Source organism: Echinops telfairi, unplaced genomic scaffold (genome assembly GCF_000313985.2).
Source record: "Echinops telfairi isolate 266 unplaced genomic scaffold, ASM31398v2 ScPeMD7_31;HRSCAF=116, whole genome shotgun sequence".
Taxonomy (NCBI): domain Eukaryota; kingdom Metazoa; phylum Chordata; class Mammalia; order Afrosoricida; family Tenrecidae; genus Echinops; species Echinops telfairi.
In genome coordinates this window covers 48,820,224-48,830,758 of record NW_022103928.1, presented here as the reverse complement: position 1 = coordinate 48,830,758, position 10,535 = coordinate 48,820,224, and the positions used below count along the sequence as shown (strand labels likewise).

Sequence of the window (10,535 nt, the reverse complement as noted above, 5' to 3'; positions counted from 1 at the left end):
GAAATTCCAGAACTTTTCATTGTGTACATGCAGATCTTGTACATATTCTAAGAGGTGATTCTAGAACCGAGAAATACTGAATTTTTAAAATAAGAAAAGGTGTGCATTAAGATTATATCCTTTGACCCTACTTATTCAAGCTGTGTGCTGAGCAAATAATCTGAGAAGTTGTACTATATGAAGATGAATGACGTATCAGCATACATGGAGGAAAATTCATTCACAACTTGTGATATGCAGATGAAACAATCTTGTATATTAAAACTTGAGGGAATTAAAGCACCTACTGATGAAGATCAAAGACGACAGCCTTCAATTTGGATTACACATCAGCATAAAGAAGACAAAAATCACTATGGCTACACATAGGCAACATTGTGATCAAAAGAAAAAAGATGGATGTTGTCAAAGATTTTATTTTCCTTGCATCTACAATCAAGGCCCATGGAAGCAGCAGTCAAAAAATCAAATAATACTCTGCCCTGGGCATATAGCGCAGAAAACCACTTTACAATGTGGAAAAGCAAGACATCACTTTGAGGACGAAGGTTAGCCTGGTGCAAGCCATGATGGTTTAATTGCTTTATATTTATACAAAAGCAGTATAATGAATAAGTTAATCAAAAGAAAAATTACATTGTTGGCACTGAATTTTGAATACCACAGACATCCAGATTGTATCCTTTTTGAAATCTATCTTTGAAAATGCACAACCAAGATGCTCTTTAGAAACGAAGGCGGTGAGATTGTCTCGCTTGTACTTTGGGGATGCTATCGAGAGGAATCAGTCCCTAGAGTACAAGAGCAAGGCAAAGGGTCAGCAAAAGAAATGAGGCCTCTCAATGAGATAGATTGACATCGTGGCTGTAACAAGGACCTAAAAGCTAGCGATGACTGTGAGGATGCTACAGGTCAGGGCAATACTGAATTCTGCTGGATGTGAGAGCTGTATGAATCAGAACTGAGTCACAAGCACCTAGCAATAACAGCAAGGTGATTAAGAATAGTCTCTCTTCAGCTGTTATTTTAGATTATATTCCTCTAAGGACAACAATTCTGAAGCAGACTTTAACAATACGATCTAGTAATCTTTGTAAATGGCATCTGGGAAAAATGACTTCCAAATCGGGAAGTTTTTTGTTTTTTTTTGGGGGGGGGAGTATTTTTTTAACTGAGAATTTTAGAAAATAGTCCAAAAGATAAAAATAATACTATGAATAATACGTACACACATGAATGCAAACTCATATTATCTTATGTAGGTAAAACCTTTTCCTACTGTCCATTTAACCATGGTCTAGAGTGAGTGCTTCCTCATTGTTCTTTCCTAACCTATTTTACATTAACCTCTTGAAGGGCTCATGCTGATAATAGTCATTGTCAGAAATGTCTATCAAAGGCCATCTGTGGTTCATTATGGTCTGCAGGCAACACATCAGTGTATATAATGGCCACCCTTCCCCCTAATAGTTTATCATTATACATTAGATATTTAACCTTGCTCGGTGTCAATCTGTAAAATGAAGATACAATGGTACTGCCTATATAAAGTTGATTTGGGGACAAAAAACAGTAATGCACTGTCCCCCTGCACACAGGAATTATTTAAAATGTGAATGGCTGTTACTATCGTTATAATTATTGTAGTTTGTATTATTCATGTCAGTATTATTATATCATGATTGCAAGTGTATACAAGATGGCTGACCCCTGAAAAATCATTGATTTTGTAGTAGTTTGTTAGTTCCACTGTTTTTCCTTTACCATCTCATGGCCATTTTCTTTGTTCACTGAAATCCTTCAAAAGGTTTGTGGGAAAGTTGGATTAACCGATAATGAATTTTTCCATGAATTTTTTGATAATCCTTCATATTTTCCTAATGTCAGTGAGATGAATGAGAGCAAAGTTCCCACTTTTTGTGTCTGTCCTTTTTAATTTGTGGCTTCCAATTCACCAAGCTCAAATACATTACATTAGCAGAACAGTAAAGATATATGGCATATTGTGTTGGTGGTTTGCCTGGTTCAGAGAAGGGACCGTGGTTTAAAATCAGGAAAGGTATCCATCAGGTTTATATCATTCACATTATTTATATAATCTCTATAATAAGCAAATAACCTGAGAAAATGTATTATATGAAGAACTCAGCATCAGGATTGGAGGAGAGCTTGTTAACAAACCGTGATATATAGATAACACACCTTGCTTGCTGAAAACAAGGAAGACTGGGAACATCGGCTGATGAAGATCAAAAATTCCAGTTTTCTGTATGGATTGCAACTCAATATAAATAAAACCCAAATCCTCACAATGGGCCCAAGAGACAACAATACGATAACAGAGAAAAGAGCAAAGTCATAGAGGATTCCTTTTTATTTTTTTTTACTCCATGGTCAATGCTCATGGATACAGCTGTCAAGAAATCAAATGATTAATTACATTTGGAAAATCTGATGCATAAGACCTCTTTGAAGCGTTGAAGAGCAAGGGTATAATTTTTTTAATTAAAGTATGCCTGACCCACACCATGGTATTTTCAATAGCGTCCTATGCATGTGAAAATTAGATTGTGAATACAAAGGAGTGAATAGGATTGATGGATTTGAATCGTGGTGCTGGTGAAAAATATTGTGTTAGTCTGGTTTGACTAGAGAAACAATTCCAAAGACACGCATATGTGTGTCTGAGAGAGCTTTACATCAAAGAGCAATTGTATATTGAGGAAACTTCCCAGCCAAGTCCAGATCAAGTTCATATATCCGATATTAGCCCATATGTCCGTTACTAGTCCATAAACTCCTCTTTAGACTCATGTTGCCACCCTCAATGATGCTGAATGCAGGAGGATCACAGGCCAGTGGATAGAAAGTCTTGTGGCTCTAGTGGCAGCGGAAGCATCTCAAAGCTGGCTCAGGTCTCCAAGTAGCTCCTCCAGCTCTCTGAGTGTCTCAACAGAAGGAAAGGGAAGGCAGAGAGAGAGCTTGGGTTGGGCCGCCAGTGAGCTATTTACCTCTGTCACGCCTCCAAACAAGGTCATCAAGTTGCTATATGTGCACTGCCCAATCCAGTAGGCCCTAGTCACATGAGGCTACTCAACATGTGAAGAGTGACCAGTGCAACTAAGGAACAGAAGGTTTATATTTTTTTAATTACAGTATATGCGCAAGTATAAGCGGACCCAAATATCAGCCAAGGCACCTAAGTTTACCACAAAAACTGCATAAAAACACTGTGCTGGAAAACAGCTTATACACAAGTATATACGGGAAATAAAAGTAACTTTAATACTCACACATGGTTAGCAATAACCATGTTGAACAGCAGAGAAACCTTTCCCTGCAAAACTATCATGGAGCCATATCTGACCTGCTCTAGCTAAACAAGGGAGGAAGTGTACCCATCTCCACACCGGCCCCAGGCCAATTGCCACAAAGCAGAAGTCAGACATGCCTCTAATTGTGTGGGGCTCAATAATGCATTGTAATGCACACAGAGAACTCACAGGCAATACTTAAAATGATGGACACTTATTAGGGAAATGAACCGGTTACCTACCACACATCAGGACAATACAGCATGACGGATATAATTTTCAGTCCACAGTAACACCGCTTCTCAGCCAGCAGCCAAGTCTCTCTCTGGTCCTTAACCTCTCAGCCACATGGTCCTTTGGCCTGTCTCCATAGGCTAGAAAGCACCCTTACTGCCCTGTCTCAGACTCCTAGTCTCGGCACCACGCCTTTGCTCTATCTCAGGATCTCTTTGCCTCAACCTCTGGTCGCAGCATGGTTTGTTCTCTGCATCTCTACTTCAAGCCAGGGTTTTGAACATACTCTGGTAGTGCCTCTTCTTCCTTGACGGTCCCACAAGTTCTCTCTTCCTCCTTCTAAGATGGCTCTCTTACACTCAGAAGAGTAGCCACCCAAACTGACCAGTATTAGTGTTTCACACACCCAATTTACTTAGCCCCTCCAGGCATTTGATGGGAGTTACAGAGACATGAATGAGAGCCGTATTAAGAAATTTCACTTTACCACATTTCTGTAATGACTTTTCGTCATTCTGATGCTGCGTTTCCTTCCCTGTAACAAAAGCATACATTTCAAAAAGTTGCTTGAGTCAAATTAGTTTATCTCTCAGTGAGTGCTAGCTTTTATAACTGTACTATATTTTGTATCTACTTCTGACAGCATGGACCCTGATCTGCTACTAGGAGTGAAGTATAGCAGCTCTAAAAGGTAAACTTTGGATCTGACCAGAGTTTGAATTTTGGCTCGCTTATGTATTTGTTGGGTGATGTTGGACAAACGATACTATCCCTCATTTGCTTATGGAGGTGGTAATAAGAATTCTATCTGATTAACTTGTTTCAAAGATTAAACAAGAGTATGTGTCCAAGACATACAGCAGAGTATTTAACTATGCACTCTCATCTCACGTAAAGACTCCAACGGAAACCAAGAAACAGCAAGCCAGCCAGTTCTATTCCGATTTGTGACTGCTTCACAGGTGTCCAACTAGAATTGTCCTCCACAGGGTTTCCAATAGCAGAGTTTTCACAATGAGATTGCCAACATGTCTTTCTTTGAAGGCTTCTCCAGGTGGCTTCAAACTTCCATTAAAAGTAAATTATGTAGCAGGTGAACACATGAACAATTTGCACCACCATCCAGACCCTCTGAGAGTCCCCTAAAATGCAATACCAAACCCATTGCCAGTAAGCCAATTCCGGTTCATGGCCATCACTGTCATGGAGTAGCGATGTTCTGCTTGATTTGCTAGGTTGCCATCGTTACCAGAGCCGATCACCAGGTCATGGTCCTGCAGCACACTGAGAGGATTTGAATCACCAACCTTTCCAGTCAAGACTGTCAGCACCATCCAGGAACCAAGAGCCACTTATAGAGTCAAACTGTCAGCCAAGGGGAATGAATTAATTTCCCATTTGTAACTCTTTCAGCGATTTGGAAATAAAAGTTAGTGTTGGCCATGTTGATCTGAACTCACTTCACTCTCCCCACTCAGCAGAGTGACAATGAAGATATTTTAAACTGCGGAAGACGGGTATTTTTTAGCAGGATGGTGTGTTTGGTTTTTGCTTCATGATTTCCCACTATTTCTTAACTTACATCCTATGTGCCACCAACAGAGGATAACACAGGGTAGTTCCTAAGGATGGCTTGGTTTCATGGGTGACTTCTAAAACCAGCCTGGCTATTTGTGTCACTCTCATGTCTCCTTTGCCTCTCTGTCAAGTATGTAATTCCCTGTATAGCAACGTTCTTAGAAAGTCAGGAGGATAGTTTTATCATGAACAGATTAAGTAGGAAGATTGATTGATGTGTTGGTAGAGGCAAGAGTCCAGTACAAGATAATGTATCAAAAGCATAACCCAAGCAAAAGACCACCTTCCATCCCTGCGCACAGAGCCGACTACCTTTCAGGAAATACTCAATAGAATTCCCAGGAGACATTGTATGTGAAAACTGGGAAGGAAGCTTCACACAATGGAGGGACATTCTTACAAATTCATCTCCAGTGCTTTTTATCTCAGGCGCCTCATGCTCAAGAAGGGATGAAGTCAACTTAAAATCACACAAATAGTGCCATGACTAAGTGAAGGATGAATGGTTTACCCATATGGAAGCTGCAGAAAGACCTTGATGATGCCAAAAAAAAATAAACGGACTTATTATTATCTATGATATGTAATACATGTATAATTGCATCAGTTGGAGTTATAATTACATGATTGCATGTATTGTAGACAAGTATGCTATCTGGCACAATTGCTCTAATGATATTGTCTCAAGGTACTTGTGCTTTAATTTTCACTTCCATGGTTTGTGTTTCTTAATCAAGTGACTATTTGGATTGTGACGGCATTGGTCACATTCACATCTTCTTTTGGGGGTATATTCATACAGTCCTATATTTCTCTTCAACAGTACATTCTCTACCAAAATTAAGAAATATTTTTTTCACATAAGAGGACCTTCAAAAAGTTCATGGAAAATTCCATTATAATTTAATTCCATTTTTCCACCAATGTTTTGAAGTCCCCCTTGTAGATGTCATTTTAAAAGTACAAATAGAAATTTGCCATGAGCAAAATCCAAACTCCCTATACAGGATATAGACCGAAAATTGTCACAGTCCCTCCCTTGCAACAGACAGAAAAGTAGTGTTTGTTCTAATTCTGTGGCAGAGGAAGGGAAATGATTACATCTCCCCAAATATATAATAAACTCAAAAAAACCCAAGCAAAACAAAAGAAAAACTCACTGCCATCAAGTCAGTGCTGACTCGCGACCCCCTGTGGGTTTCTGAGACTGATCATTCACTGGGTGAGAGAGCCCAGGCTTTCCTCAGCAGAGCTGCTCTTGGTTTGGAACTGACCTTGTGGGTGGCAGCCCAATTTGTAACCACTACTTCCCCAAGGCGCATGAAAATATATAATAGTCAGCAATTTAAAATAAGGCCATGGGTGAGGTCCCCTATGGCCATTTCTGCAAAATAAAATACAGCCATTAGCAATTTAAAAAACAAAACAAAACTCATTGCTATTGGGATGAAGCTGCCTTAGAGTTACTCCACCCCCACCCCTGCCAGTGGGTTTCTGAGATTGTAACTGTTTACTGCAATAGAAAGCCCGGACTTTCTCCCACTGAGGGGTTTATGGTCTTGAACTGCTGTCCTTGAGCACCGCAGCATTACCATTACTTCATAGCAGAGAAAAAAAACCCAGCGTCCTTAGTGATAAACTGTAAAGCAGTCTAGAGTAAGCCAGGAATGTAGCTCATGATGCTGGGCTCCACCACGGAATAAAGGCCATTTGCAGGCGAATAAATGCCACGGCAATGCAGAGACATTTGAAAAGTATCACGCACCATTGATGGCAGATGTACCACAAATATTCCCGCTACATGACAAGATAAAAGAAAAAATAACATATTACCATGTTAAAAAAAGAACCAAAAAAAAGCTTCAGCTCTTTCCTGGTGAGCGCGTCCTTGAAACCTTGCTTTTTTTGGTTTAAGATGAATTGATAAATGTTGATGAGTTGATAAATGAACTGGTAAATCATGATCTGCCTGCTGCCAATTGCTTTCCCTCTTCCCATTCATTGCACCTACTCTGGCCATAAGCCCCAACCCCCACACAGTGAAATGCTTAGGCTTCAGGCAAAGGCAAATTATTGAGCATTTTCATTCTTTGCTGAAATTCTGGGAATGTCTCCAAATGTTTCACTCTCTAAAACTGAAAGACACTGGATTCCCACGTGATAGTCATTGTAATCCATACACAAAATGCCAGCCTGCCCTAAAATGTTGACCAACCCAAATATCATCACCCCCTTTATATGGATTAGTGGGTAGTTCTTTATTCTGTCAGAAATCAACTCTCTCCATCTGTAAACGAGAGAATAGCATTTGCCTCGCAATGTCGTTGGGAAGGTGGAATAAGTTCACGGGGAAAACATTTGGCAGGGATATCATCATGTACATCATCATGTACTTATTGTATGTCCAAAAATTCAAGGAAAAGCCAATTAGGGCCTCTTCCTTTACGATTTTTTTCTAGAAGGAAAAAGAAGCAATAGATGTATTAGTTAAAAGGAAGCATTCATCAATAGTAGCAGATACAGAATAGACACCCAAGTAGAGCATCCCCAAAGTCTAAGTTCTTTCTTCATATGATATCGTGATTGTACCTAAAACAGTGGGACAACCTTGACGCCGACCCTCATTTCTCAACCTTCGCCTCTGGGTGAATGAACGGCCTCAGTGACCACTAAGCAAGTCGAAGCTAGACGTCTGACTTGAGAGAGGAAGGTAATTCACCTCGAGGGAGGGGGTTGTGGAGTTGATTCTGAATCTTTGCTTTAACCAAGCAGGACTTAAATAGATAATTTCATTAAGCCTTATTTCGAATACTCATACTTCACAATAAACATTTTGTAGAGTTCCCAGACTGTATATTTCCTTCTCCTAAAAGGGACTCCTAAGCATACTCACAGAGAGCCAGTGTAATTGAGGCGTCTCAGGACACCATACCATCATTTGGAAAAGCAGAGCAGTGGGTGGCAATGGGAAATAATAGCAGCCACAGCTATTCATAGCTATTGCTGATTAGTCCATGTGACAATGGTAAGATTAGAGCCTTCACAGTAACTCAGTGTCTCCATCTATCACTGTCTAGTTTTATAAACCAGTGAGAGGAAGAAACAAATATATAAAGGGCTGCCTTGGACTTCAGTCACCAATTTAAGGAGAATTTAATATTTCCCTATAATAAGCTTTCAGCTAACCTTTCTAAAAGAGAGTCAAGGTCATTGTTAAGCAAAATGGAAGGGATGGGGAAAAAAAGAAAGACACTTCTTACTCTAGAATCTCAAATTTCCTTTTTTTCTCTAGCCTTTTCTTTCTAGTTGTACTTTCAATCATTTGCATTCAATAAACGTTCATTGAGCGCTTTCAGCAAACTGGGTTTGTAAGAGGGACACCGGCATGCTCATAAGTGTAAGGATCTCACAGTTAAATATGCCCTCACCTTGACCCCGGCCACTGCCATCCACGTGGGTGCTCCCCTCTTAGAGCACTTTCTCTTCTACCAGCTCCCCATGAAACTGTACTTGACCACCTAGTCTATTATTTTTCTGTTTGAATATACTTGCTCTTTTTTATATACATTTAAGAAATCACTGAAATGGAATTGATTTTAATTCACAGCCACTTTTTAGGACAAAGTGAACCCTTCCTTATGGTTTTCTAGGGTGTCGATCTTTACTGGAGTAAGCAAACTCATATTTCTGCCAAGGAGCAGCTGGTGGGTTCAGACGTCTTCCCTTGTGGTTAGCAGTTGAGCAGATGAACTCGCAGCCCACTACACCACCAGGGCTAGACTTTTGAAAGAATGTGATGTGACACAAATGCATACAGTGTAATCCCCCATAAAGATCCATCGCCTGTTTTTCAATGATAATCTATCTGAACAATAATAATCATGACAATGGAAATAGCATTTTTGTGTCTATACTGTTTGAATCATCATATGCATATGGTTTTTTAATCCTTAGTACAAATAGATCAGACAAGTAGAAGTATTGCCATTTTACAAAGGAGGGGGGAAATGACCTTCAGAGAAGTTTATATCTTAGATTTACATAGGCTATCAGCATTCAAATGCTAAATTACATCACTAAAGACCATACCTTTGTAAATCTGATCAAAGTAAACCCAGAAACCCCATTCAGTTCTTCGTTGCATCTGCAGGGATGACAAGCTGTCTAGAATATTGTTAAATATCAGGTACATCAAACCAAAATGTGATGGTGGTAAGTAAATCTTGTGACCAAAAAAAAAGTTTTGATTGACTATTGAGTTATTATCTCTTTCAGTAGATAGTCGCTATTCCATTCTAATGGAAGAAGGGTCTATTGATCTACCTCTGAAATCAGCCAACAAAGATGCTATGTATCACAGCGATGCAATTTGCAATTCATGATGGAGGTGGGACATGACTGGGCAGCATTTTTCTCCATTGGGCATAGAATCATCATGAGTCAGGACCAATTGGATGGCAGCAAACGACAATTTCACTCAAATTCATTTTATTCTTATCCTGGAAATACATCCATTGTTCCAATGCGCGAGTCTGATATAAAGCGGGGTCACAAACAAAAAAATACCCACGGGAACAATGCAGGCAAGGAAACTGAGTGAAGTGGACAAAGTGTAAGATGATAAACAGGAACTGATTTTTGGCATTTTTGTTCGGACAGCTATGAAAGACAGAGAACACACCCAACCTGAATGTTTTCAACCCTAATTGAAGGAAAATATTTTCATGTAAGTGCATGAGCTCAGGGTTGCCAGATATCAAGTTTATCAAGAGAAGCCAGAAATACATAATTTGTGAAATCACATGCTTTTTAAAATGTGGGTAATCCATCCGACATTTAAAAGCTGTTTGGACCAACAAAGTGAAGAACACTGCTTGGGCCAACAATGTGAATCCAAACATCCCTGTTAAGCCTGGCATGTGGGCCTCCGGCTTGTGCTGCTGACATGGGTCCCCCCAAGAATACCTTTTTATTATCAAGCATTAGTCCATGGGCAGTGTGCCAACATCCCAGCAGCCAGAACGGATCACCTGTGTTTTCACTTGTGAAGGGGTTTGGCTATTTGGAAAGGAGCGCAAGGCCTCATTCTGAGCTGAGGGCCTCCACAGAGACTCCATTGATGTGTTTTTCAGAACGACCGAGGCACTCATTTATGTCCCCATACACTTTTTCCCTCAGAATATATTGACATTGAAATGAACCATGACTAGATTTTGGTAACAAGGTTACATTGAGAATAAATCAAAACAGAACAAAATTGTTTTAAATTCCATAATTGTTAAAACACATGACTTGTTCATCTTGAATTATCTCAACAATGGCCAGGCTGCACTGACAATCAGCAGGAGATTCTCACTCCGGGGGCAGCTTCTCAGAAAGTTGGAGAACTTTAAAATGAGAGATAGTGGA

The 10,535-nt window shown here is 39.8% G+C and overlaps 1 pseudogene; it reads left to right on the top strand.

The window, feature by feature from the left end:
• The first annotated feature begins 7,444 nt into the window (after positions 1–7,444).
• The window catches only part of LOC115869525, a 161,022-nt pseudogene continuing 157,931 nt past the window's right edge, over positions 7,445–10,535 (top strand).